This window comes from Glycine max, chromosome 4 (genome assembly GCF_000004515.6).
Source record: "Glycine max cultivar Williams 82 chromosome 4, Glycine_max_v4.0, whole genome shotgun sequence".
In the NCBI taxonomy this organism is placed as follows: Eukaryota; Viridiplantae; Streptophyta; class Magnoliopsida; order Fabales; family Fabaceae; genus Glycine; species Glycine max.
Window position 1 is genome coordinate 23,171,884 of NC_016091.4, and position 26,276 is coordinate 23,198,159.

At 46.7% G+C, this 26,276-nt stretch overlaps 1 pseudogene; it reads right to left on the minus strand.

The window, feature by feature from the left end:
• LOC106798522 (uncharacterized) overlaps positions 1–26,276 on the minus strand; it is a 221,451-nt pseudogene that overhangs the window by 19,111 nt on the left and 176,064 nt on the right.

Below are 26,276 nucleotides of genomic sequence, written 5' to 3' on the forward strand. Positions count from 1 at the left end.
TTTATTCTCATTTCATTTACTTTTTATACCCCCTGTTGACGTGCTTAAGCCATTTTACTTAAGTCATTTCTCGCTTAACTTAAAAATAAAATAAATTTCCACCCAACGTTTGAAATGTATTATCCGTTAACTTCGGTTAAAATGAATTCCGACCGTTCGGTCGTGCCGTAACCACGTTGGAAATCAAAAAGAGGTAAAAAATAATATAATAATAAAAAAAAACATCTTTTAGTAAAATAAAGCGGAAAATCAATCGAACATTTTCTCTTTGGGATTTCTCATTCTTAATTGAATTGACTAATAACTAAGGTGAAACTAAGGCTAAAATCAAACTCGCCTAGTCAAGCTCGTCCACAAAAATAGGTTTTTTTGAAGTTTGTCATTTCAATTTCTCACTAAGTAAAATGGATCATTTTCAAAGGTCCAACGCCTTAAAATGATCACCTCTTGAAGTAAAAAAGAATCACTTGATAAGAAAGAACCACGTAGGTCTGATTTTCTCATCCCAAATTGAGGAATACGTAGGAGCAAAGGGAAACACCCTTGTCGACCACAAAAAGAGAAAAAATATAAAAAGGGTATAAAGGATATAAGGACATAAAAGGGAACATAAAAATCAAAGTCATGTTTGCACATTCGATTAAAGGCTGCCGTCCCTTGTGACGGACGTGTGGGGTGCTAATACCTTTCCCGTGCGTAAATACAACTCCCGAACCTTTTACTTAAAAGTAGATCGCGTCTTTTCCAGTTTTTCCGACGTTTTCCTCAAATAAATGTTGGTGGCGACTCCGCGCGTATTCCTTTCGTGGAACACGCATCCCGCGAGTCACGCGTCGCCCTCCCGCCGAAGGGTAGGTTGCGACAGTTGGCGACTCCACTGGGGACTGTTTTTAGAGAGTTAGGCCATTTAATCTCGTGCAATGTTTTACCGTGACTTATCCCCTTGTTGGTTTCCCTTCATTATGTTCTTGTGTATAAACTCTTTGTTGCTTTTAGTGCGTTTTAAAATGTATGCATGAAGTAAATATTTATTCATTTGATGCACACAAACATCAACACTATTTGCACACACTGTGAGTGAAAAAGGGCCCTATACCCGGGTTCATGGGAACATAAGGAGCGGAGGTGAATCTGTGATCATGCTAGGTCTCCGACTTGCTTGATTACAGTGAACCCTCATCTAGAGCTTTTTTCTTTGAAAACTTATTGTTGCTAGTAGTCCCTACTGCTGCAATATGTTCTTCGAAGAGAATGATACCTCTAGAAACTATCAAAAGAGATATGACTACCTTGGGGGTTATCACTAAATGCCTAGTTAGTTCTCTCCCTTATAAGTCCCTTAAATAGGGGCACGGGGCAAACACGCTGCGTGCCATTTTTCACAACTGCCATGCATAAGTATCATATACCCCTTTTGCTTATGTTCAGTGAATATTGTCATACTATGTACATTCCCGCATTGTGTCTTTTAGGCATCGCATATGGGTTCTGTCTTGATCCCTTCTGTAAACAAACCAACGGAGGGTCCGTGTCGCCTTCTTAAAAACGTATGTTGGGGCACTTTGCTACCCCTAGACGTTGTATCTAAGAAGGAGACAATTCCTCGGGCCCCCGCATTCCTAGATTGCATCTGTGTCATATGCATTCCATCATGCATTCATCCATCCCACCCATGAGATATCGGAGTTTTGATTTGCACCAGCTTTTGTCTCACTTTAGTAAGCATGGGAACAAATCAAACCGGCAAGAGGTTCTACCAAGTCAAGGTTAAAAGCCTAGATACCACCAGCATCAAGGAATTAGGGCGGCTGATGAAACCTCTCCAAATGCAAGCCTTCCGCAAGACTTACAGAAAGATCTTAGAGTTGACCATAGCAGAGGTGTCCATAGAAGCCATTGCATCACTCACCCAATACTACGACCAGCCTTTGAGGTGCTTCACATTCGGAGGGGTTGTATTAACTACAATCCCGCACTCGCTATAAGACAACTAGGGTACCCCATGAGGGGAGCACCGACGGAAGAAAGCATGTCTCCTTTCCTTGTGATGGATTTCGGCGCACAAAATTCCAAGACTATACAAAGAATCCATAAGGCATGGGAAACCCCGTTAAGGAAAGATCAAGAGCTTAGGGGCATTCGTAATGGCATCATTGGTGGGTACCCCGAATGGCTGAAAGTTCATATACGAGGTTTAGATTGGCTCGCCAAGTTAAAAGTCGTCAGCGAGGAGAGTTTTGAAGCACCAGAAGAGGACGAAGAAGTCCAAGCTCTCAAAAGCGAGTTAGGAAAGGCGAAACTTGCCAAGGAGAAGTTCAAGTTGGCTGCTACACACATTCGGAAGGAGTGTGCCGGGTTACGGGAAGAGAATGCAACTACCACAAGAGCCCTTGAACAAGAGACCAAGAGGGCTCGCAAGGAAGAGTATGGCCGGAATAAATTCCGCGGAGCTCTATGGGGTAGCAATAGTGAACTCAAGCTGCGAAGGGAAGAGAGGGACCAGTCGCGAGCACATAGCATGGTTCTGAAAGAGGAGTTAGTTGCTTGTTCAAAGTCCAAAAGAAGCTTGTCTCAGCGTTTATGCGAGACGGAGACCAATATGCTAGCTATCATCGCCAAGTACCAAGAAGAGTTAGGTCTAGCCACGGCCCACGAGCATAGGATCGCGGACGAGTATGCTCAAGTATACGCGGAAAAAGAGGCTAGAGGAAGGGTGATCGACTCTTTACACCAAGAGGCAACCATGTGGATGGATCGATTTGCTCTTACCTTGAACGGGAGTCAAGAACTTCCCCGCTTGTTAGCCAAGGCCAAGGCGATGGCAGACACCTACTCCGCCCCCGAAGAGATTCATGGGCTTCTCGGCTATTGTCAGCATATGATAGACTTAATGGCCTACATAATTAGAAATCGTTAGGAAACTTGTATGGTCTCTCAGACTTTGACTAGATACGACTTTCTTTTTGAAATAAAATGAGTTGGTCCCATGTTTCTACTCCAAAAGCTTGTGCAAATCAAATCACTCCTACATTTCATCTCTAGCATGCATTTTCTTTCTTTCTTTACCCACTCCTCACGTTTGGTTTTTTGGGGAAAAACACCATAACTAAACGCGCCACAAGGCATCCCTATTGCACCAGATCCAAATCTAGAACGATGGGTGATCAAGAGGAGACACAGGAACAGATGAAGGCCGACATGTCGGCTCTGAAAGAACAAATGGCCTCCATGATGGAGGCCATGTTAGGTATGAGGCAGCTCATGGAGAAGAACGCGGCCACCGCTGCCGCTGTCAGTTCGGCTGCCGAAGCAGACCCGACTCTCTTGACAACTGCGCACCATCCTCCCTCAAACATAGTAGGACGGGGAAGGGACACACTGGGGCACGATGGTAGCCCTCACCTGGGATACAACCGAACGGCTTACCCTTATGGATTGCCGCCCAACTACTCACCACCCGTCTTGCAAGACGATGCGGGCCATGTTGCTTCTCCCATCCTTGAAAGAGAGCCCCCTCAACAGCCCGAAGAAGTCCACAAAGACCCTCAAGACTATGCTCGAAGGGATGTCGAGTTCTATCCCCCGATCCCCGAAGGGCCGGCACCCAACACGTTGCCTCAGCCCAACATCGCAACACAACCAATAGTCTTGTCCACGGAAGGACCGTCCCCGGTAACTGAAGAAAGGAGGAAGCTCGATCTCCTTGAGGAAAGATTGAGGGCCGTGGAAGGATTTGGGGACTATCCGTTCGCAGACATGACGGATCTTTGCTTAGTACTCGATGTTGTTATTCCCCCGAAGTTCAAAGTGCCGGACTTCGACAAGTATAAAGGGACGACTTGTCCCAAAAACCATCTCAAGATGTACTGCCGTAAGATGGGCGCCCACTCTAAGGATGAGAAGCTATTAATACACTTCTTTCAAGATAGCTTGGCCGGAGCCGCGGTAGTGTGGTACACTAATTTGGAAGCTTCCCGTATCCGTACTTGGAAGGATCTGATTACTGCCTTCCTAAGGCAATATCAGTACAATTCTGATATGGCTCCCGACCGCACTCAACTGCAGAATATGTTCAAGAAAGAGGGTGAAACCTTTAAAGAATATGCGCAGCGGTGGAGATATTTGGCGGCACAAGTAGCTCCTCCTATGGTTGAGAGAAAGATGATCACCATGATGGTAGACACTCTACCAGTGTTCTACTATGAGAAGCTAGTAGGTTATATGTCGTCCAGCTTTGCGGACCTAGTATTCGCCGGGGAAAGAATCGAGGTAGGATTGAAAAGAGGAAAGTTTGATTACGTTTCCTCCACGAGTGCGAATGCCAAAAGAATCGGGGCAACAGGGGCAAAAAGGAAGGAAGGAGATGCCCATGCCGTCTCTTCAACACCCGCGTGGGTCAAACCCCAGCAAACACCTCATGGTACCCATCAGTACGCGCAACACCACCCGAGCTTCTCGGCTCATACTGGGAACGCCTCTAGTTCAACACCCGTGCAGCCCAAGGCACCCACCCAGAGGGAAGCTCCCCAAGTTCCAACTCCGAACACGACTCGCCCGGCCGGTAATTCCAACATGACAAGGAACTTCCCTCCGAGGCCATTTCAAGAATTCACCCCACTCCCAATGACGTACGAAGACCTCTTGCCATCCCTCATCGCCAATCATTTGGCCGTGGTAACTCCCGGAAGGGTCCTCCAACCCCCTTTCCCAAAGTGGTATGACCCTAATGCAACTTGCAAGTACCATGGGGGTGTCCCGGGACATTCCGTTGAAAAATGCTTGGCCCTTAAATACAAGGTCCAACATTTGATGGATGCTGGATGGTTGACCTTCCAAGAGGATCGGCCCAATGTGAGAACCAACCCGCTCGCCAATCATGGAGGGGGGCAATTAACGCCGTTGAGTCCGATAGACCGCGCAAGTCTAAACCTTTAAGGGATGTGGCAACCCCTAGGAGGTTTATCTTCGAGGCCCTACAAAAGGGAGGTGTGATTCCCCATAGTGGGTGTAAGGAGGATTCCTGTTTGCTACATTCCGGCGAGCTGCATGACATGGAGACGTGTTTGGGAGTAGAGGAATTGTTACAGCGGATGATAGATCAAGGTCGACTAGAAGTCGGCAGTGAAGGAAAAGAAGAGCAGCATATATGCATGCAGTCCACGGATGGGAGCAGTGTTGCGAAGCCCAAACCCTTGGTGATATACTTCACTAAAAGCGCAGCTTCGCAGAAGCCCGGACACCCCTCAGCAGCTAAACCTGTTCCTTTCCCATACCAAAGTAGCCACGCAGTCCCATGGAGATATACACCTCCGAGGGAGAAGGAAGAAGAAGCCACCGACGTCAGCTCATTGTCAACTAAAGTAACAAATATCACGGGACTGAGTGGTGTGACCCGTAGTGGTCGTGTGTTCGCGCCTCCGGACCTACCAGTCCAACCCGCGGACGTCAAGGGAAAAGGAAAAGTGGTGGAGGAACAAGATGGCGAAGTACCCCACGCTTCGAATAAAGACATTCCGGCAAAGGGCCTCCCGGAGAAAAAGGATGGTAAAAAGGAGGTGTCGCTAGAGGAAGCCAGCGAGTTCCTCCGTATAATTCAGCAGAGCGAATTCAAGGTTATCGAACAGCTCAACAAAACCCCAGCCAGGGTCTCGCTGTTGGAGTTACTTATGAGCTCCGAGCCTCATCGGGCTCTGCTAGTAAAAGTTCTGAACGAGGCCCATGTGGCCCAAGATATCTCGGTAGAAGGTTTCGGAGGGCTGGTCAACAATATCACTGCCAACAACTATCTTGCCTTCGCCGAAGAAGAAATCCCCGCCGAGGGGAGAGGGCATAATAAGGCTTTACACGTATCAGTCAAGTGTATGGACCATATCATAGCCAAGGTGCTCATCGATAATGGTTCCAGTTTAAACGTGATGCCTAAGAGCACTTTGGAGAAATTACCATTCAATGCTTTCCACTTAAAGCCGAGTTCAATGGTGGTTCGTACCTTCGACGGCACTCGCCGAGAGGTTAGGGGAGAGATCGATCTCCCAGTACAAATAGGCCCTCACACCTGTCAAGTCACCTTCCAAATAATGGATATTAACCCCCCTACAGCTGTCTGTTGCGGTGCCCGTGGATCCACTCAGTGGGAGTTGTGCCCTCTATGCTCCACCAAAAGTTGAAATTCGTAGTGGAGGGGCATTTGGTCATCGTGTCAGGCGAGGAAGACATCTTGGTGAGCTGCCCATCCTCTATGCCTTATGTGGAAGCCGCAGAAGAATCGTTAGAAACCGCTTTCCAGTCTTTTGAGGTGGTCAGCATTTCCTCCGTGGACTCCTTCTCTGGGCAGCCTTGCCTGTCCGATGCAGCAGTAATGATGGCCCGATTTATGTTGGGGAATGGTTACGAACCCGGAATGAGTTTAGGCAAAGACAACGGCGGCATAACTAGCCTGATAAATGCCAAAGGAAATCGTGGGAAGTATGGTTTAGGCTATAAGCCCACTTAGGCGGATATGAAGAGAAGCATCGCGGGAAGGAAGAGTGGTGGTCAAAGCTCGCGTTGGAGACAAGAAAGTGAAGGAAGCCCGCCCTGCCACATAAGTAGAAGTTTTATAAGCGCGGGACTGGGAGACAAAGGTCAAGTGGTCGCGATATGCGAAGATGATGTTCCGAGTACATTGGATTTGGTACGACCATGCCCTCTTGATTTCCAGCTGGGAAATTGGCGAGTGGAGGAACGCCCCGGCATTTACGCAACGAGCATAATGTAAACCTTTACGGTTTTAAAAGCTCTATAGTTGGGCCTAGGCTTTAGAGTTTTTCCTTTTGTTAAGGCTTTGTGTCTTTTGTTTTTGAATTTATAATACAAGGATCTTTCTTCATCTGTTCCTACGTCTCTACCCATTCTCATTCATTTGCATGTTTACTTCTTTTTCTGAAACGGCAGATCCGATGACGAGTCCCCCGAAGGTACTAATACCTGGGACCCGTCTATCGACTTCGAGCAAGAAATGAGTCAAATGGAAGATGAAGGAAACGAGGATGTGGGACTTCCCCCAGACTTAGAAAGAATGGTCGCCCATGAGGACCAAGAAATGGGGCCTCATCAAGAAGAAACAGAGCTGGTAGACTTAGGAATTGGCAGTGGAAAAAGGGAAGTAAAGATAGGTACAGGTATTACCGCGCCTATCCGTGAAGAATTGATAATCTTGCTAAAAGACTACCAAGACATCTTTGCTTGGTCATACCAAGATATGCCCGGTTTGAGCTCTGACATTGTACAGCACCGATTACCTCTAAATCCCGAGTGTTCCCCGGTAAAACAGAAACTGAGAAGGATGAAGCCCGAAACATCCTTGAAGATAAAAGAAGAAGTGAAGAAGCAATTTGACGCTGGTTTTCTGGCCGTCGCTCGGTATCCAGAATGTGTTGCCAACATCGTACCGGTCCCTAAGAAAGATGGGAAGGTACGAATATGTGTGGATTATCGGGACCTGAATCGAGCCAGTCCCAAGGACAATTTTCCTTTACCACACATCGATATCCTCGTAGATAACACGGCCAATTTCGCTTTATTTTCCTTCATGGACGGTTTCTCCGGTTACAATCAGATAAAGATGGCGCCCAAGGATATGGAAAAGACTACTTTCGTCACCCTGTGGGGGACGTTCTGTTACAAGGTGATGTCCTTTGGACTCAAGAATGCCGGGGCAACTTATCAACGGGCCATGGTAGCTTTGTTCCATGATATGATGCATCAAGAGATCGAGGTCTACGTGGACGACATAATTGCTAAATCTAAATCCGAGGAAGAACACCTTGTCAACTTGCGGAAGTTGTTCGAAAGGCTTAAGAAATATCAATTAAGGTTGAACCCCGCTAAGTGTACCTTTGGGGTCAAATCAGGGAAATTGCTTGGTTTCATTGTAAGCCAGAAAGGGATAGAGGTAGACCCCGAAAAGGTGAAGGCTATCCTTGAGATGCCAGAACCCCGTACAGAGAGGCAAGTCCGAGGTTTCCTGGGGCGCTTGAATTATATTGCCAGATTCATATCGCAGCTCACCGCCATTTGTGAGCCGTTGTTCAAGCTCTTACGCAAAAACCAAACTGATCGCTGGAATGAGGATTGCCAAGAGGCTTTTGGAAGGATCAAAAAGTGCCTAATGAATCCTCCCGTACTTATGCCACCAGTACCTGGAAGGCCTCTCATTTTGTACATGACAATCTTGGACGAGTCAATGGGGTGTATGCTGGGGCAACATGACGAATCCGGGAAGAAAGAGCGCGCTGTTTACTACCTAAGTAAGAAGTTCACGACCTGTGAGATGAATTACTCCTTGCTCGAAAGAACGTGTTGTGCTTTAGTATGGGCATCCCATCGCCTAAGGCAGTACATGCTGAGCCATACTACCTGGTTGATATCCAAGATGGACCCGGTTAAGTACATCTTTGAAAAGCCAGCTCTCACGGGACGGATCGCCCGGTGGCAAGTCCTGCTATCCGAGTTTGATATAGTCTACGTCACCCAAAAGGCGATAAAAGGAAGCGCCTTAGCAGATTATTTGGCTCAACAGCCTCTTAACGACTATCAGCCCATGCATCCTGAATTCCCGGATGAGGACATCATGGCCTTGTTTGAGGAAAAATTGGACGAAGATCAGGACAAATGGACCGTATGGTTTGACGGAGCGTCAAACATTCTAGGTCATGGCGTTGGGGTAGTATTGGTCTCTCCGGACAATCAATATGTACCCTTCACAGCCAGGCTAGGATTCGACTGCACCAACAACATGGCCGAATATGAAGCATGTGCCCTAGCCGTCCAGGCAGCGATTAACTCCAATGTCAAACTACTCAAGATGTACGGCGACTCGGCATTGGTAATCCATCAGCTGAGAGGGGAATGGGAAACTAGAGATCCCAAGCTGATACCCTACAAAGCCTATATCAAGGAATTGGCTAAGACCTTTGATGAGATCTGTCGCAACCTACCATTCGGCGGGAGGGCGACGCGTGACTCGCGGGATGCGTGTTCCACGAAAGGAATACGCGCGGAGTCGCCACCAACGTTTTTTTGAGGAAAACGTCGGAAAAACCGGAAAAGACGCGATCTACGAACTTTTAAGTGAAAGGTTCGGGAGTTGTATTTACGCACGGGGAAGGTATTAGCACCCCACACGTCCGTCCCAAGGGACGGCAGCCTTTAATCGAATGTGCAAACATGACTTTGATTTTTATGTTCCCTTTTATGTTCTTATATCCTTCATACCCTTTTTATATTTTTTTCTTTTTTGTGGTCGACAAGGGTGTTTCCCTTTGCTCCTACGTATTCCTCAATTTGGGATGAGAAAATCAGACCTACGTAGTTCTTTTGGAACAAAGTGTTTGGTTAAGTTGTTTTTGTCTTTTTTGCAAAATGTGTTTTTATTGAACAAAAGGTCATTTAAGGTGTTGAACCATTAAAGGGTCTTTTGATTTTGAAAGGGGAGAAACGTTAAGGCGTTGGACCATTAACGATCTCTTGTTTTTGAAAGGAGAGAAACGTTAAGGCATTGGACCATTAACGATCTCTTGGGGTGGTCGACAAAAGCGGGGCTTTTGCTCCTACGTATCCTCAATTGCGATGAGGAAATCAGACCTACGTAGTTCTTTCAAAAGTGGTAAAGTTACATGTTGATTTTATGCTTTTGAACGGTCCATGTTAACCGATAAAAGCAAAGAGGACCGTTTAAGGCGTTGGACCTTAAAACGGTTTTTAGTGATTTTCAGACAAAACTTGATTTGTGAGTCTATTTTAGTCTTAGTTTCACTTTGGTTATTAATCAATTCATTCAAGGAAACTTCCAAAGAAAAACGTCCGATTGATTTTTTTAATTTATTTTATTCAAAGATATTTTGATTATTTTATTATTATTTTTCAAGATATTTTGATTATTTTATTATTATTTTACTTTTTTTGGTTTAACCGAGGTTATAGCGTGAACGATCGGTTAGATTTCATTTTAAAAGTGATTAAATGAGATTACAACACAAATGATCGGTTGAAATTCATTTTATCATTATTTAGATGAGAAAACGGCTTAAATAGCGCGTTAAAGACGGAAGAAAAGAAATCGAAAATAAAGATGAAAGCTTAAAAAAACAAGAAATGAATTGAAAGTCTCGGATTCGAAAACTTACCCGTTGAAGAACGAAGAACGGATGAAGAATGATGAAGAACGGACGAAAACCTTCACGGATTTGCTTACGGAAACATCTCGGAAGCGTTACGGAAGCACCTCGGCTTGGATTTTCTTCACGGAAACAATTTTTTTCACCCAAAACAGCTGAAATACATAGCCAGGGGGCTCCGGGATCCTTAGAACAGCCCCCTTCAGCCTTTTTATAGGAAAAAGGGGGAGGAGGTTGCCGCCCAGCTCGCCCAGGCGACCTTAGCTCGCCCAGGCGAGCTGGGCGGCAACCTCCTCCCCCTTTTTCCTATAAAAAGGCTGAAGGGGGCTGTTCTAAGGATCCCGGAGCCCCATTTGCACCCCCCCCAATTTTGATAAGTTCACCCCCCTCTTTCGTAATTTACGGAAAAGTTACGGAAGCCTTACGGAAGCATATAGGACTTGATTTTCTTCTTTTTTTCTCTTCCGTCTCACCCGTATTAAGTTAATTATGCTTATTTATAGTTATGGGAATTTTACGGAAGCATTACGGGTGTCCCAGAAGCCCCGGAATCCCATTTTTCAACAAAACGGGGGGTGTGGTGGCCATCTAGCTCGCCCAGGCGAGCTCAGCTCGCCCAGGCGAGCTAGGTTACTTCAATCCTAAGCAAGAAATTGCCCAGAAACCTCTAGAAGGGCCCAGATTCAAAAATTACTGTTTGCACCCCCATTTTACTAAATACACCCCCCCTTGGCTTTTTTTTGGTGATTCTTTTTTCGTAAAGTTACGGAAACTTACGAATTTCGTAACGATACTTGTTTTCTTTCCGTAATGTTACGGAACCTTGCGGATTACATAATCATCCCCTTTTTGACTTACGGAATGTTACGGAACCTCACTTAATTATGCAACGATGCTTCCATTTGATTTCCGGTGTGTCACGGAAACTTACGGATTGTGCATCAATATATTTTTGGTTTTTCGGCATGTCCTGGAATTTCACAAATTGCCTAATGATGGGTGCCAAGCACCTCACGAGGACCAAAGAATGGTCGCACGTCATCGAGCAAAGGTCCCCGGACGAAATTAGGGTATGACAGTTGCCCCTCTTTACTTGTCTTTTATTGGAGATAAAAGGAAAGTAAAGATAAGACACTAATTTCGTTCCTCTCGATTTGACGAGAGTCGCAGGTGACCATAAAATCTCCACATGCAAATGACTCGTTGTTCCCAAAATTTCACAAATTGCCTAATGATGGGTGCCAAGCACCTCACAAGGACCAAAGAATGGTCGCTTGTCATCAAGCAAAGGTCCCAAAAATCAGTGTATGACACTAATTTCGTTCCTCTCGGTTGACGAGAGTCGCGGGTGACCGTGACTTGTCGCTCCTAGAATTTCACAAATTGCCTAATGATGGATGCCAAGCACCTCACAAGGACCAAAGAATGGTCGCATGTCATCAAGCAAAGGTCCCCGAAAATTAGTGTATGACACTAATTTCGCTCCTCTCGGTTGACGAGAGTCGCGGGCGACCATGAAATTTCCGCATGTAAATGAGTTGTTGTTCCCGGAGGAACAAAAGGTGCAGAAGACTATGTCAGCCTCTGCATGCTATCAAGCGTTCTGTCTTACAGATAGCAAAAGAATGTTTATACGGATAACCACTCGGGTATTTCCGCGTATCATCGGGCCCGCCGCCTCTGGATGATACAAGGGTGCAGAATGACCATAAGGTATCTCCGCGTATCATGGGTGCAGAATGACCAAACTTGGTCTCTGCTTGTCATCGGGCCCGCCGCCTCTGGATGACAAAAGGGTGCGAATAACCATAAGGTATCTCCGCGTATCATGGGTGCAGAATGACCAAACTTGGTCTCTGCTTGTCATCGGGCCCGCCGCCTCTGGATGACAAAAGGTGCGGATAACCGTAAGGTATCTCCGCGTATCATGGGTGCAGAATGACCAAACTTGGTCTCTGCTTGTCATCGGGCCCGCCGCCTCTGGATGACAAAAGGGTGCGAATAACCATAAGGTATCTCCACGTATCATGGGTGCAGAATGACCAAACTTGGTCTCTGCTTGTCATCGGGCCCGCCGCCTCTGGATGACAAAAAGGTGCGGATAACCGTAAGGTATCTCCGCGTATCATGGGTGCAGAATGACCAAACTTGGTCTCTGCTTGTCATCGGGCCCGCCGCCTCTGGATGACAAAAGGGTGCGAATAACCATAAGGTATCTCCGCGTATCATGGGTGCAGAATGACCAACTTGGTCTCTGCTTGTCATCGGGCCCGCCGCCTCTGGATGACAAAAGGGTGCGAATAACCGTAAGGTATCTCCGCGTATCATGGGTGCAGAATGACCAAACTTGGTCTCTGCTTGTCATCGGGCCCGCCGCCTCTGGATGACAAAAGGTGCGGATAACCGTAAGGTATCTCCGCGTATCATGGGTGCAGAATGACCAAACTTGGTCTCTGCTTGTCATCGGGCCCGCCGCCTCTGGATGACAAAAGGGTGCGGATAACCGTAAAGTATCTCCGCGTATCATGGGTGCAGAATGACCAAACTTGGTCTCTGCTTGTCATCGGGCCCGCCGCCTCTGGATGACAAAAGGGTGCGGCTAACCGTAAAGTATCTCCGCGTATCATGGGTGCAGAATGACCAAACTTGGTCTCTGCTTGTCATCGGGCCCGCCGCCTCTGGATGACAAAAAGGTGCGAATAACCGTAAGGTATCTCCGCGTGCTACCAGCTCTTGAGTCATGGCAACAAAAGGCGGTGTGGTCGACAAAAGCGAGGCTCTTGCTCCTACGTATCCTCCCATGAGGAATTCAGACCTACGTAGTTCTGGATAACTTGTGAGACTGGGAAAAGTCTCGGTGTTTTCTCCACTAAAATGCAAACATGCTTTAGCAAAGAGACAAATATTCCAACTGATTTAGAGCAGCATATGCTTTTTTGAGTGAAAAACAATGCGTCTACCGGGGAAGGAGAGTCTGCTGATGAAATCTCCCATAACCATAAATGAGATTTTGGATGTTAGCATTTCGTTTCTAAATGACCATTTAGAGGAAACACTGGGTTCGACAAAAATAGAAGAAATCTACTCAAAGTGTATCAATCTCGCACAGGTAAGTGTTTCATCCTAATTCCGAACCATAGATATGTCATGACTTGACTTTGCAAATTATTTCCTATCAAATCAAAAATTACATGCGTGATCATGGATCAATAGGGCTTCCCTTGGGAATGGGTTCTTTTGGTGGTTTTTTTTTTCGGCTTTTGTGTGTTTTTGGCTTTTGATTTTTCTGGCTTTTTTCTTTTTCTGTTTTTTGTTTAGTGCGGGGCGAGAAAAAAGGGTCGCTAGCGCACGGGATTTTGGTTGGTAATTAAAGGGAGAAGACCATTTTAGGTCGTGGTTTCCTTTCCTTCCTTTTTGTTCATTTGGTGACAATTCTGTATTGTTCAGATATCGTCCGGTCCAAAGACCTCTCTGCACATTTCTTCTGTTTTTTCTTCGATCCCCGATCAGGGGCTTTCTTTCCTTCTTCTTCTTCTTCTTCTTTTTTTTTTTTTTTTACTTTCTCCCATTCTTTGATTGGGAATTTTCCTTCTTTTCTTTTTTGCTTTCTCTTTGATTGGAAATTTTCCTTCTTTTCTTTTTTGCTTTCTCTTTGATTGGAAATTTTCCTTCTTTTCTTTTTTGCTTCCGAGGGTAAGGATTGACATTCTCACCCTAGGTCAAGGTTTATGGTGAGTCAGGATTTTGGCTCAAGGTTTGTAGAATGGCTAGACATGATACATGTCGGGGTTTGGTTTGGCTCAAGGATAAAAGGGATGCCCCACATTATTTCCATGACACAAATGCAAAAATGATGATTTGGAAACTTTATGCAAAACTGGTCATGCATGCATCTATGCGGACACTCAAATGTCAAATTTTTATGGTCATGTGATGCTAGGGCTCAGGATTCATTTCCTCTATTTTAAATCAACCCAATGTTTCCAAAATATGTTCTTTTATCAATTTGTGCATTCATCCGAGTCCATTTTGGGCGTCTGGGAAAATCTTCACAGCATTCACCCTTCAGGTGTACACATTTTTTCAAAAACTAGTTATGATCAGTGAATTTTTCCAAAGAAAAGTTGGAAGTCATCTCTTTTCAAAAGCATGTTGGTTTTTCAGCTAGACAACTTATTTTCTTTTTTCTCCTTTTTCCTTACTTGCCTTCTTCTTTTTTCTTATTTGCTCTCTTTTTCTTTACTTGCCCTCTTCTTTCCCTTTTGTTCTCTTTTCCATTTCATTTTCTTTTCTTTTCTATTTTTATTTTTATCATGATTTTTTTTGTTTATTTTACATATATACTTTTGGACGATGTTCCTAAACGAAGAACTCTACACGGTTCCAGAATTTCCAACATCATCGATAGTAATGATATATAAATATTAACGCACCAATCTAAACAAAATGTATGCGTTGTACAAATGACAATCGAAACAACAAAAACAAACATTAGTCTCTCAAGTCAAAAAAATAACATAGAATAAAAATGACAAAAGAAATATGAAAGAAAACATGAATCTGGGGATCTCCCAGTCACGTGTCTCCACTCCCTCCCAAGAAGTCAAGCAAATCAGCCATCTCCTCATCCTCGTGGGCTTCTTCTCCATCGCCGGGAGCTTCTGGGGGTGCCTCTCCTGCTTGGGCCTCGGGCCAATCTCCGGGCCATGCAACCTCTGCCCTGAACTGGTCTGGAGTAGGGCATGAAAAAGGAGCGAAGCCCTGGCTCTGCATGCTAAGGCTCATCTGGTACAGACAATCATGGGTCCGTACATGTGCTCGGTGGTTGGCTGCCTGCTGGCGAACCAAATGCCGTAAATACTGCTCCATGTCAAATGCCCCAGCCTGGCCCGCCTGATGAGGTGGTGGGGGCGCGCCTGCGGCCTGTGGAGCATCACCCTGAGCCTGTCTCTGGGTACAGTACTTCTCAATAAAAGCCCGGGTGATGGGCGGCCGAATCACCTTGGTAGGTGCAACGGGGACTCCGAACGACTGGCAGAGTCCGGTGATCAGTGCGGGGAATCCCAGGGCCCTGTTGGACTTATCTGGGTCCAAAGGGTGCCTAGTGGGCGCCATACCTGCAAAAATATATATGGCATCAGCGATCAACTGAGCCACATGGATGCTCATCCGTGTCAGGATGGCGTACACCAGCTGGCACTTAGGCATGGGGAGGTCGGAATTATGATCGGTGGGCAGGATGTTGCTGAGGAGCAACGTCATCCATATCTGGGTCAGGGTGGTCATATTGGTGCGCATGATTCGCACTCGCCTCCCTGTAGCAGTCCGGGCGAAATCCTGCCCCGATATACATAGCAGCTGGGCGATGGCCTCCTCATCGAACCCATCAGACCGGTTCCTCCTCTGGCCATACTCGCATTCCTGGCCCTCTTCCAATACCATCGGATATCCCAGGAGCTGGCTGATAGCGTCGGCATCGAACGGGATCCACTGACCCCTAACCCAGGATCTCATGTCACGCACGCCTTCCTCTGTTGGCCAAGCATTGGCGTAAAACTCAAGGACTATTTCTGGATCAAACTTGGCCATGGGAGTAACCAGTGGTGCCCACCGCCGGCGCCCTATTTCCTCCTGGAAATCAGTATACTCGTCCTCCCTGAGCTGGACGCGTCGCTCTCGGAGAAACGACCATCCCTTGATGGCTTCGAAACGCTGCTGGTGTACAACGCTCCTAAAGCGGTGACTGTCGTACTCCGGGGCGGAACTAGTTCCTTCGGCCGCCTTGTCTTTCCTGGACCTCTTTGAGGCAAGCTTCCTCGGTGCCATTCCTGCGAAGGCAAACATTTGGAAAGTTAGTTTTAGTGGGACATTACTCTTAAAGCAAAAATGGCATGTAACCTCCCCCCATAAATACAAACATCAATGTAAATTTAGAGCAAGCTTATGCGCATATTTTCTTACAAACGTTCTCTTGCACAAGACATTTAACCGAAAAAATGCACCCATATACAATCAAGGCAGCTTCGTTACCTAGATTATTTACACGTACCTCCAAGGTGTATTTGTTACTTACATCACACACATCTCTTTGGCTAAATTCACATACATGCATACTCAAAGCATTTTGGGGTACCAAAAATTGCACATGTGCACATCTTGGCATTTCTAATACCTATTCATACGCAAACTTCATGATGAATCTTGACTACCCACACAATAAGGTGCTACATTTCATGCTCTTTTTTTCAAGTTTTTGCTACCTAAAGCCGCATGCAAATTCAAGCATATTTTCCTTTGCTGACTAAAATTGTATTCAAATTAAAAGGTATATATTTTTTGTAATATGTTTTCTTCACATAACATGCAACACATTTATATACATTTTTTGTGAGACATTTTTGACTACCAAAAATTGTATATACATACATTCAAGTATTTTGCTATTCATACCCAAAGTGCAAATTGCCAAAGGTATCTTGCTACCTATTCTAAACCTACACATTCATGACGAGCCCAATTCCTAAACATCTAGGCGTAGGGAAAATATTGTAGCGTGGCCCATAGCTGATTGCTGGCCAAAAAAGGGTAACTTTACCCAACATGCACCTCCCTTTGTGCTCTTTTTGCATAAAATTTCAGTTTCTAGGACTAGGATATATGTGGGGCAATTACTCTAGCTCTTTCAAAAATGAATGCATGTCCCAAAAATATGTGCAAACCAAATTGCCCCATGGCTTGTTTCCCTACAAAAAATCACGCGCTAATGCCGTTGAGGCATTTCACCGAACACTTGGTGGGCGCGCGTTTAGGCATCAATAGCAAGAGAACGGGGACAATGTGGCATGCCCCATTACTTCAAAATGCATTATAGGCCTAGGGCCATCTCATACAAACCCCCAATTCAACTTAATCAAGCGAGAAAACAAACCAAAATTGCCCCACATATTTGAGCACATTCCCACAATTTAGGGCACCAAAAGGAGATCAAAGTACACCAATGAAAAGCTAGAAAGCTTAGGGATGGAATACTTACTTGTTGGTGATGAACAAAAGCGCGGAACGGAATCAAAAAATGCGAAAAGTGATGATCCTAAGACTGCAAACTCGTAAATCCCGTGGGTATGGCTTTTGAAAGGGGGGAAAAGAAGTTTTTGAATGCAAAAACGTCCCCCCTTTCGTCACTTTTATTTTTGGTGCAGAGGTGGCTCGCCCAGGCGAGCCCAGCTTGCCCAGGCGAGCTAACCTGCACTTTTTTTTTTTTTTTTTTTTTTTTGAGGGGAACATTAACCATGTCCCCTCCCTTCTCATGGATTAGCATCTTGCCTAACTTGAACTTACTTAGGTTAGAATTAGGCGTTGATTACTTATTTTATTATTACTCTTTTCCCCTTTTTTAAAACAAATAAATAGTAAAAGAAAGCTGCAAAATACAAAGGATACGGGGCTGCCTTGCAGCGACATTCCCTGCTTGTTTCGCACGGAGAAGGGTGACGATCGGTCGGTCGTGACCCCATCCCTGCTTGCGTTCATCCTTAAGTATCTGCAAGTAATAAACAACCAGATATGGCCAATCTTGGCCGCATCATTACCCTACCTTGATTGGTTTCTGCCGTTCATGTTTTGTCTTCACTCCAGAAGGTAGCCCAAGGTGATCCTGCCCCTGTTTTACCACAACAATATACATGCGTATGCGTATGCGTATGCATGAATGTTTTTAAACGCAGAAAATTTAGGGAAAGTTGGTTCAGGTCCAATTCTAATTAAGCGCTTGGGGGATCCCATGAACTGAGCGGGAGGGCTCAGGCGATCACAAATTAACGCAAGGTGTGAAACTAACGTGAGGACTAAAAGCCTCAAATCCGTGTTCATTTCTTTGAAAGATCGTAACAAGGGATACAACGGACCGGAAAATCCCTGGGGGAGGAAATCTAGAAAACGCATAAAGATAGAGAACATGCAGCGACATCCTTAATTGCCCCAGCTTCTAAGCATAATATTGTTTGACGACATCAGAGTTCACGGGTGAAGGTAGCTCTTCGCCATCCATGTTGGTAAGCACCAGGGCCCCTCCGGAGAAAGCCCTCTTCACAACAAAAGGCCCTTCGTAGTTCGGGGCCCATTTCCCTCGGTGGTCCTTGACAGCATGGGACATTTTCTTTAGCACAAGGTCTCCCTCATGGAACTTGCGCAAGCGTACTTTCTTGTCGAACGCGCTCTTCATTCTTTGCTGGTACAAGCGCCCATGACTCATGGCCGTTAAGCGCTTACCCTCAATGAGGTTGAGCTGATCGTAGCGTGTTTGAGCCCACTCTGATTCCTTTAATCCGGATTCTGCCAAGATCCTTAATGACGGGACCTCTACCTCAAATGGTAACACCGCCTCCATCCCATATACCAATGAGAACGGCGTTGCCCCAGTTGACGTTCGTACTGAAGTCCGGTAACCGTGCAACGCGAATGGGAGCATCTCGTGCCAATCCTTGTATGACACGGTCATCTTTTGGATAATCTTTTTGATATTCTTATTGGCTGCTTCCACGGCTCCATTCATCTTTGGCCGGTAGGGTGTGGAATTGTGATGCTGGATTTTAAACTCCTCGCACATTTCCCCCATCATTTTATTATTCAGGTTGGTGCCGTTGTCCGTGATAATCTTTCTTGGCAAACCATATCGGCAGATGATCTCTTTCTTAATGAACCTGACCACCACATTCCTCGTGACATTGGTATATGAAGCCGCCTCGACCCACTTGGTGAAATAATCTATCGCTACGAGGATGAAGCGATGACCATTCGAGGCCTTGGGCTCAATGGCCCCGATGACATCTATTCCCCACATGGAGAAGGGCCAAGGGGCAGACATGACATTCAGAGGGTATGGTGGGGCATTGACATTATCTGTGAATGCTTGACATTTGTGGCACTTCCTCACATGGACACAACAATCACTTTCCATGGTAAGCCAGTAATAACCTGCTCTTAAGATCTTCCTGGCCATAGCATGCCCGTTGGCGTGTGTTCCAAATGAGCCCTCATGGACTTCCTCGATCATGTGATTTGCCTCCTTGGCATCCACACACCGCAGGAGTGTCATGTCGTGATTTCTCTTATACAGTGTGCTTCCGCTCATGAAGAAACGGGCCGCCAACCTCCTCAATGTCCTTTTATCGTTGTCGGCAATCTCTGGCGGGTATTCTTTGCTTACGACATATCGCTTGATGTCGTAATACCAAGGCTTTCCGTCCCGTTCCTCTTCCACTTGGCAACAATGTGCGGGTTTGCCACGACACTGAAATTCAATGTAGGGTAGGTCCCCGTGCGGTGTTAGCTGGAACATAGATGCCAACGTAGCAAGTGCATCCGCCATTTGATTTTCCTCGCGGGGAACATGATGGAAGGATATCTCATCGAAAGTCTTAGCCAATTCCTTGATGTAGGCTTTGTAGGGTACCAGCTTGGGATCTCTAGTTTCCCATTCCCCTCTCAGCTGATGGATTACCAATGCTGAGTCGCCGTACACCTTGAGTAGTTTGACATCGGAGTCAATTGCTGCCTGAACGGCTAGGGCACATGCTTCATATTCGGCCATGTTGTTGGTGCAGTCGAATCCTAGCCTGGCTGTGAAAGGTACACATTGATTGTCCGGAGAGATCAACACTGCCCCAACGCCATGACCTAGAATGTTTGACGCTCCGTCAAACCATACAGTCCATTTGTCTCGATCTTCGTCTACCTTTTCCTCGAACAAGGCCATGATGTCCTCATCCGGGAATTCCGGATGCATGGGCTGGTAGTCGTTAAGAGGCTGTTGGGCCAAATAATCTGCCAAAGCGCTTCCTTTTATCGCCTTTTGGGTGACGTAGACTATATCAAACTCAGATAGCAAGACTTGCCACCGGGCGATTCGTCCTGTGAGAGCTGGCTTTTCAAAGATGTACTTAACCGGGTCCATTTTGGATATCAACCAGGTAGTATGACTCAGCATGTACTGCCTTAGGCGATGGGATGCCCATACTAAAGCACAACACGTTCTTTCGAGCAAGGAGTAATTCATCTCACAGGTCGTGAACTTCTTACTTAGGTAGTAAACAGCGCGCTCTTTCTTCCCGGATTCGTCATGTTGCCCCAGCATACACCCCATTGATTCGTCCAAGATTGTCATGTACAAAATGAGAGGCCTTCCAGGTACTGGTGGCATAAGCACGGGAGGATTCATTAGGCACTTTTTGATCCTTCCAAAAGCCTCTTGGCAATCCTCATTCCACCGATCAGTTTGGTTTTTGCGCAAGAGTTTAAACAACGGCTCACAAATGGCGGTGAGCTGCGAGATGAATCTGGCAATATAATTCAAGCGCCCCAGGAAACCTCGGACTTGCCTCTCTGTACGGGGTTCTGGCATCTCAAGGATAGCTTTCACTTTTTCGGGGTCTACCTCTATCCCTTTCTGGCTTACAATGAAACCAAGCAATTTCCCTGATTTGACCCCAAAGGTACACTTAGCGGGGTTCAACCTTAATTGATATTTCTTAAGCCTTTCGAACAACTTCCGCAGGTTGACAAGGTGTTCTTTCTCAGATTTAGATTTAGCAATTATGTCGTCCACGTAGACCTCGATCTCTTGATGCATCATATCATGGAACAAAGCTACCATGGCCCGTTGATAAGTTGCCCCGGCATTCTTGAGTCCAAAGGACATCACCTTGTAACAGAATGTTCCCCACAGGGTGACGAAAGTAGTCTTTTCCATATCCTCGGGTGCCATCTTTATCTGATTGTAACCAGAGAAACCGTCCATGAAGGAAAATAAAGCGAAATTGGCCGTGTTATCTACGAGGATATCGATGTGTGGTAACGGAAAATTGTCCTTGGGACTGGCCCGATTCAGGTCCCGGTAATCTACACACATTCGTACTTTCCCACCTTTTTTAGGAACTGGTACGATGTTGGCAACCCATTCTGGATACCGAGCGACGGCCAGAAATCCAGCGTCAAACTGCTTCTTCACTTCTTCTTTTATCTTCAAGGATGTTTCGGGCTTCATTCTCCTCAATTTCTGTTTTACTGGGGAACACCCGGGATTTAGAGGTAATCGGTGCTGCACAATGTCAGAACTCAAACCGGGCATATCTTGGTATGACCAAGCAAAGATGTCTTGGTAGTCTTTTAGCAGGATTATTAACTCTTCACGGATAGGTGCGGTAATGCCTGTACCTATCTTTACTTCCCTCTTTCCACTGCCAATTCCTAAGTCTACTAGCTCTGTTTCTTCTTGATGAGGCCCCATTTCTTGGTCCTCATGGGCGACCATTCTTTCTAGTTCCGAAGGAAGTCCCACATCCTCATCTCCTTCATCTTCCGTTTGATTCATTTCTTGCTCGAAGTTGATAGACGGGTCCCAGGTATTAGTACCTTCGGGGGACTCGTCATCGAATCTGCCGTTTTAGAAAAAGAAGTAAACATGCAAATGAATGAGAATGGGTAGAGACCAGGAACAGATGAAGAAAGATCCTTTGTATTATAAATTCAAGAACAAAAGACACAAAGCCTTAACAAAATGAAAAACTCTAAAGCCTAGGCCCAACTATAGAGCTTTTAAAACCGTAAAGGTTTACATTATGCTTGTTGCGTAAATGCCGGGGCGTTCCTCCACTCGCCAATTTCCCAGCTGGAAATCAGGAGAGCATGGTCGTACCAAATCCAAAGTACTTGGAACATCATCTTCACATATCGCGAACACTTGACCTTCGTCTCCCAGACCCGCACTTATAAAGCTTCTACTTATATGGCAGGGCGGGCTTCCTTCACTTTCTTGTCTCCAACGCGAGCTCTGACCACCGTTCTTCCTTCCCGCGATGCTTCTTTTCATGTCCGCCTGAGTGGGCTTATAGCCTAAACCATACTTCCCATTATTTCCTTGGGTTTTTATCAGGCTAGTTATGCCGCCATTGTCTTTGCCTAAACCCATCCCGGGTTCATAACCGTTCCCCAACATAACTCGGGCCATCATTACCGCTGCATCGGACAGACAAGGTTGCCCAAAGAGGGAGTCCACGGAGGAAATGCTGACCACCTCAAAAGACTGGAAAGCGGTTTCTAACGATTCTTCTGCGGCTTCCACATAAGGCATGGAGGATGGGCAGCTTACCAAGATATCTTCCTCGCCTGACACGATGACCAAGTGCCCCTCCACTACGAATTTCAGCTTTTGGTGGAGTGTAGAAGGCACAACTCCCACTGAGTGGATCCAAGGGCGCCCCAATAGGCAGCTGTAGGGGGGGTTAATATCCATTATCTGGAAGGTGACTTGACAGGTGTGAGGGCCTATTTGTACTGGGAGATCGATCTCTCCTCTAACCTCTCGGCGAGTGCCGTCGAAGGCCCGAACCACCATTGAACTTGGTTTTAAATGGGAAGCATTGAATGGTAACTTGTCCAAAGTGCTCTTAGGCATCACGTTTAAACTGGAACCATTATCGATGAGCACCTTGGCCACGATATGGTCCATACACTTGACTGATACGTGTAAAGCCTTATTATGCCCTCTCCCCTCGGCGGGGATTTCTTCTTCGGCGAAGGCAAGATAGTTGTTGGCAGTGATATTGTTGACTAGCCCTCCGAAACCTTCTACCGAAATATCTTGGGCCACGTGAGCCTCGTTCAGCACTTTTACTAGCAGAGCCCGATGAGGCTCGGAGCTCATAAGTAACTCTAGCAGCGAGACCCTAGCCGGGGTTTTGTTGAGCTGTTCGATAACCTTGAATTCGCTCTGCTGAATTATCCGAAGGAACTCGCTGGCTTCCTCTAGCGACACCTCCTTTCTACCATCCTTTTTCTCCGGGGGTCCCTTTGCTGGAATATCTTTATTCGAAGCGTGGGGTGCTTCGCCATCTTGTTCCTCCACCACTTTTCCTTTTCCCTTGACGTCGGCGGGTTGGACCGGTAGGTCCGGAGGTGCGAACACACGACCACTACGGGTCACACCACTCAGTCCCGTGATATTTGTTACTTTAGCCGACAGCGAGCTGACGTCAGTGACTTCTTCTTCCTTCTTCTCCGGAGGTGTATATCTCCACGGGACCGCGTGACTATCTTGGTACGGGAAAGGAACAGGTTTGGCCATTAAGGAGTGCCCGGGCTTTTGCGAGGCTGCACTTTTAGTGAAGTATATCACCAAGGGTTTGGGCTTCGCAACACCACTCCCCTCCGTAGATTGCATGCATATATGCTGCTCTTCTTTTCCTTCAATGCCGACTTCTAGTCGACCTTGGTCTATCATCCGTTGTAACAATTCCTCTACTTCCAAACACGTCTCCATGTCATGCATCTCGCCGGGATGTAGCAGACAGGAATCCTCCTTACACCCACTATGGGGAATCACACCTCCCTTTTGTAGGGCCTCAAAGATAAACCTCCTAGGGGTTGCCACATCTCTCAACGGTTTAGACCTGTGGGGCCTATCGGATTCAACTGCATTAACTGCTCCCCCTCCATGATTGGCGAGCGGGTTGGTCCTCACATTGGGCCGATCCTCTTGGAAAGTCAGCCATCCGGCATCCATTAGATGTTGGACCTTGTATTTAAGGGCCAAGCATTTTTCGATGGAATGCCCCGGGGCACCCCCATGGTACTTGCAAGTTGCATTAGGGTCATACCACTTCGGGAAAGGGGGTTCGAGGACCCTTCCGGGAGTTACCACGGCCAAATGATTGGCGATGAGGGATGGTAGAAGATCTTCGTACGTCATTGGGAGCGGGGTGAATTCCGGCAACGGCCTCGGAGGGAAGTTCCTTGTCGTGTTGGAATTACCGGCCGGTCGAGTCGCGTTCGGAGTTGGAACTTGGGGAGCTTCCCTCTGGGTGGGTGCCTTAGGCTGCACGGGTGTTGAGCTAGAGGCGTTCCCAGCATGAGCCGAGAAGCTTGGGTGATGTTGCGCGTACTGATGGGTACCATGAGGTGTTTGCTGGGGTTTGACCCATGCGGGTGTTGAAGAGACGGCATGGGCATCTCCTTCCTTCCTTTTTGCCCCTGTTGCCCCGATTCTCTTGGCGTTCACGTTTGTGGAGGAAACGTAATCAAACTTTCCTCTCTTCAATCCAACCTCGATTCTTTCCCCGGCAAACACCAGATCCGCAAAGCTGGACGGCATGTAACCCACTAGCTTCTCGTAGTAGAACACTGGCAGAGTGTCTACCATCATGGTGATCATCTCTCTCTCAACCATGGGAGGAGCTACTTGTGCCGCCAAATCCCTCCATCGCTGCGCATATTCTTTAAAGGTTTCACCCTCTTTCTTAAACATATTCTGCAGTTGAGTACGGTCAGGAGCCATATCAGAATTGTACTGGTACTGCCTTAGGAAGGCGGTGATCAGATCCTTCCATGTACGGATACGGGAAGCTTCCAAATTAGTGTACCACACTACCGCAGCTCCGGCCAAGCTATCCTGAAAGAAGTGTATCAACAACTTTTCATCTTTAGAATGAGCGCCCATCTTACGGCAGTACATTTTGAGATGGTTTTTGGGACAAGTCGTCCCTTTATACTTGTCGAAGTCCGGCACTTTGAACTTCGGGGGAATAACAACATCGGGTACTAAGCAAAGATCCGTCATGTCTGCAAACGGATAGTCCCCAAATCCTTCCACAGCCCTTAATCTTTCCTCGAGGAGATCGAGCTTCCTCCTTTCTTCAGTTGCCGGGGGCGGCCCTTCCATAGACAAAACTATTGGCGAGGCTGCGATGTTGGGTTGGGGCAACGTGCCTGGTGCCGGCCCTTCGGGGATCGGGGGATAAAACTCGACATCCCTCCGAGCATAATCTTGAGGGTCTTTATGGACTTCGTCGGGCTGCTGAGGAGGCTCTTTTTCATGGACGGGAGAAGCAATGTGGCCGGCATCTTCTTGCAAGATGGGTGGTGAATAGTTGGGCGGCAATCCATAAGGGTAAGCCGCTCGGTTGTATCCCAGGTGAGGGCTGCCATCATGCCCCAGTGTGTCCCTTCCCCGTCCTACTATGTTTGAGGGAGGATGGTGCGTAGTTGCCAAGAGAGTCGGGTCTGCTTCGGCAGCCGAACTGACAGCGGCGGCAGTGGCCGCGTTCTTCTCCATGAGCTGTTTCATACCTAACATGGCCTCCATCATGGAGGCCATTTGTTCTTTCAGAGCCGACATGTCGGCTTTCATCTGTTCCTGCGTCTCCTCTTGATCACCCATCGTTCTAGATTTGGATCTGGTGCGATAGGGATCCCTTGCGGCGCGTTTAGTTATGATGTTTTTCCCTAAAAAACCAAACGTGAGGAGTGGGTAAAGAAAGAAAATGCATGCTAGAGATGAGATGTAGGAGTGATTTGATTTGCACAAGTTTTTTTTTTTTTTGGAGTAGGAACATGGGACCAACTCATTTTATTTCAACAAGGAAGTCATATCTAGTCAAGGTCTAAGAGACCATACAAGTTTCCTAACGATTTCTAATTATGTGGGCCATTAAGTCTATCATATGCTGACAATAGCCGAGAAGCCCATGAATCTCTTCGGGGGTGGAGTAGGTGTCTGCCATCGCCTTGGCCTTGGCTAACAATCGGGGAAGTTCTTGACTCCCGTTCAAGGTAAGAGCAAACCGATCCATCCACATGGTTGCCTCTTGGTGTAAAGAGTCGATCACCCTTCCTCTAGCCTCTTTTTCCGCATATACTTGAGCATACTCATCCGCGATTCTATGCTCGTGGGCCGTGGCTAGACCTAACTCTTCTTCGTACTTGGCGATGATAGCTAACATGTTGGTCTCTGTCTCGCATAAACGCTGAGACAAGCTTCTTTTGGACCTTGAACAAGCCATCAACTCCTCTTTCAGAACCATGCTATGTGCTCGCGACTGGTCCCTTTCTTCCCTTCGCAACTTGAGTTCACTATTGCTACCCCATAGAGCTCCGCGAAATTTGTTCCGGCCACACTCTTCCTTGCGAGCCCTCTTGGTCTCTCGTTCAAGGGCTCTTGCGGTAATTGCATTCTCTTCCCGTAACCCGGCACACTCCTTCCGAACGTGTGTAGCAGCCAACTTGAACTTCTCCTTGGCGAGTTTTGCCTTTCCTAACTCGCTCTTGAGAGCTTGGACTTCCTCGTCC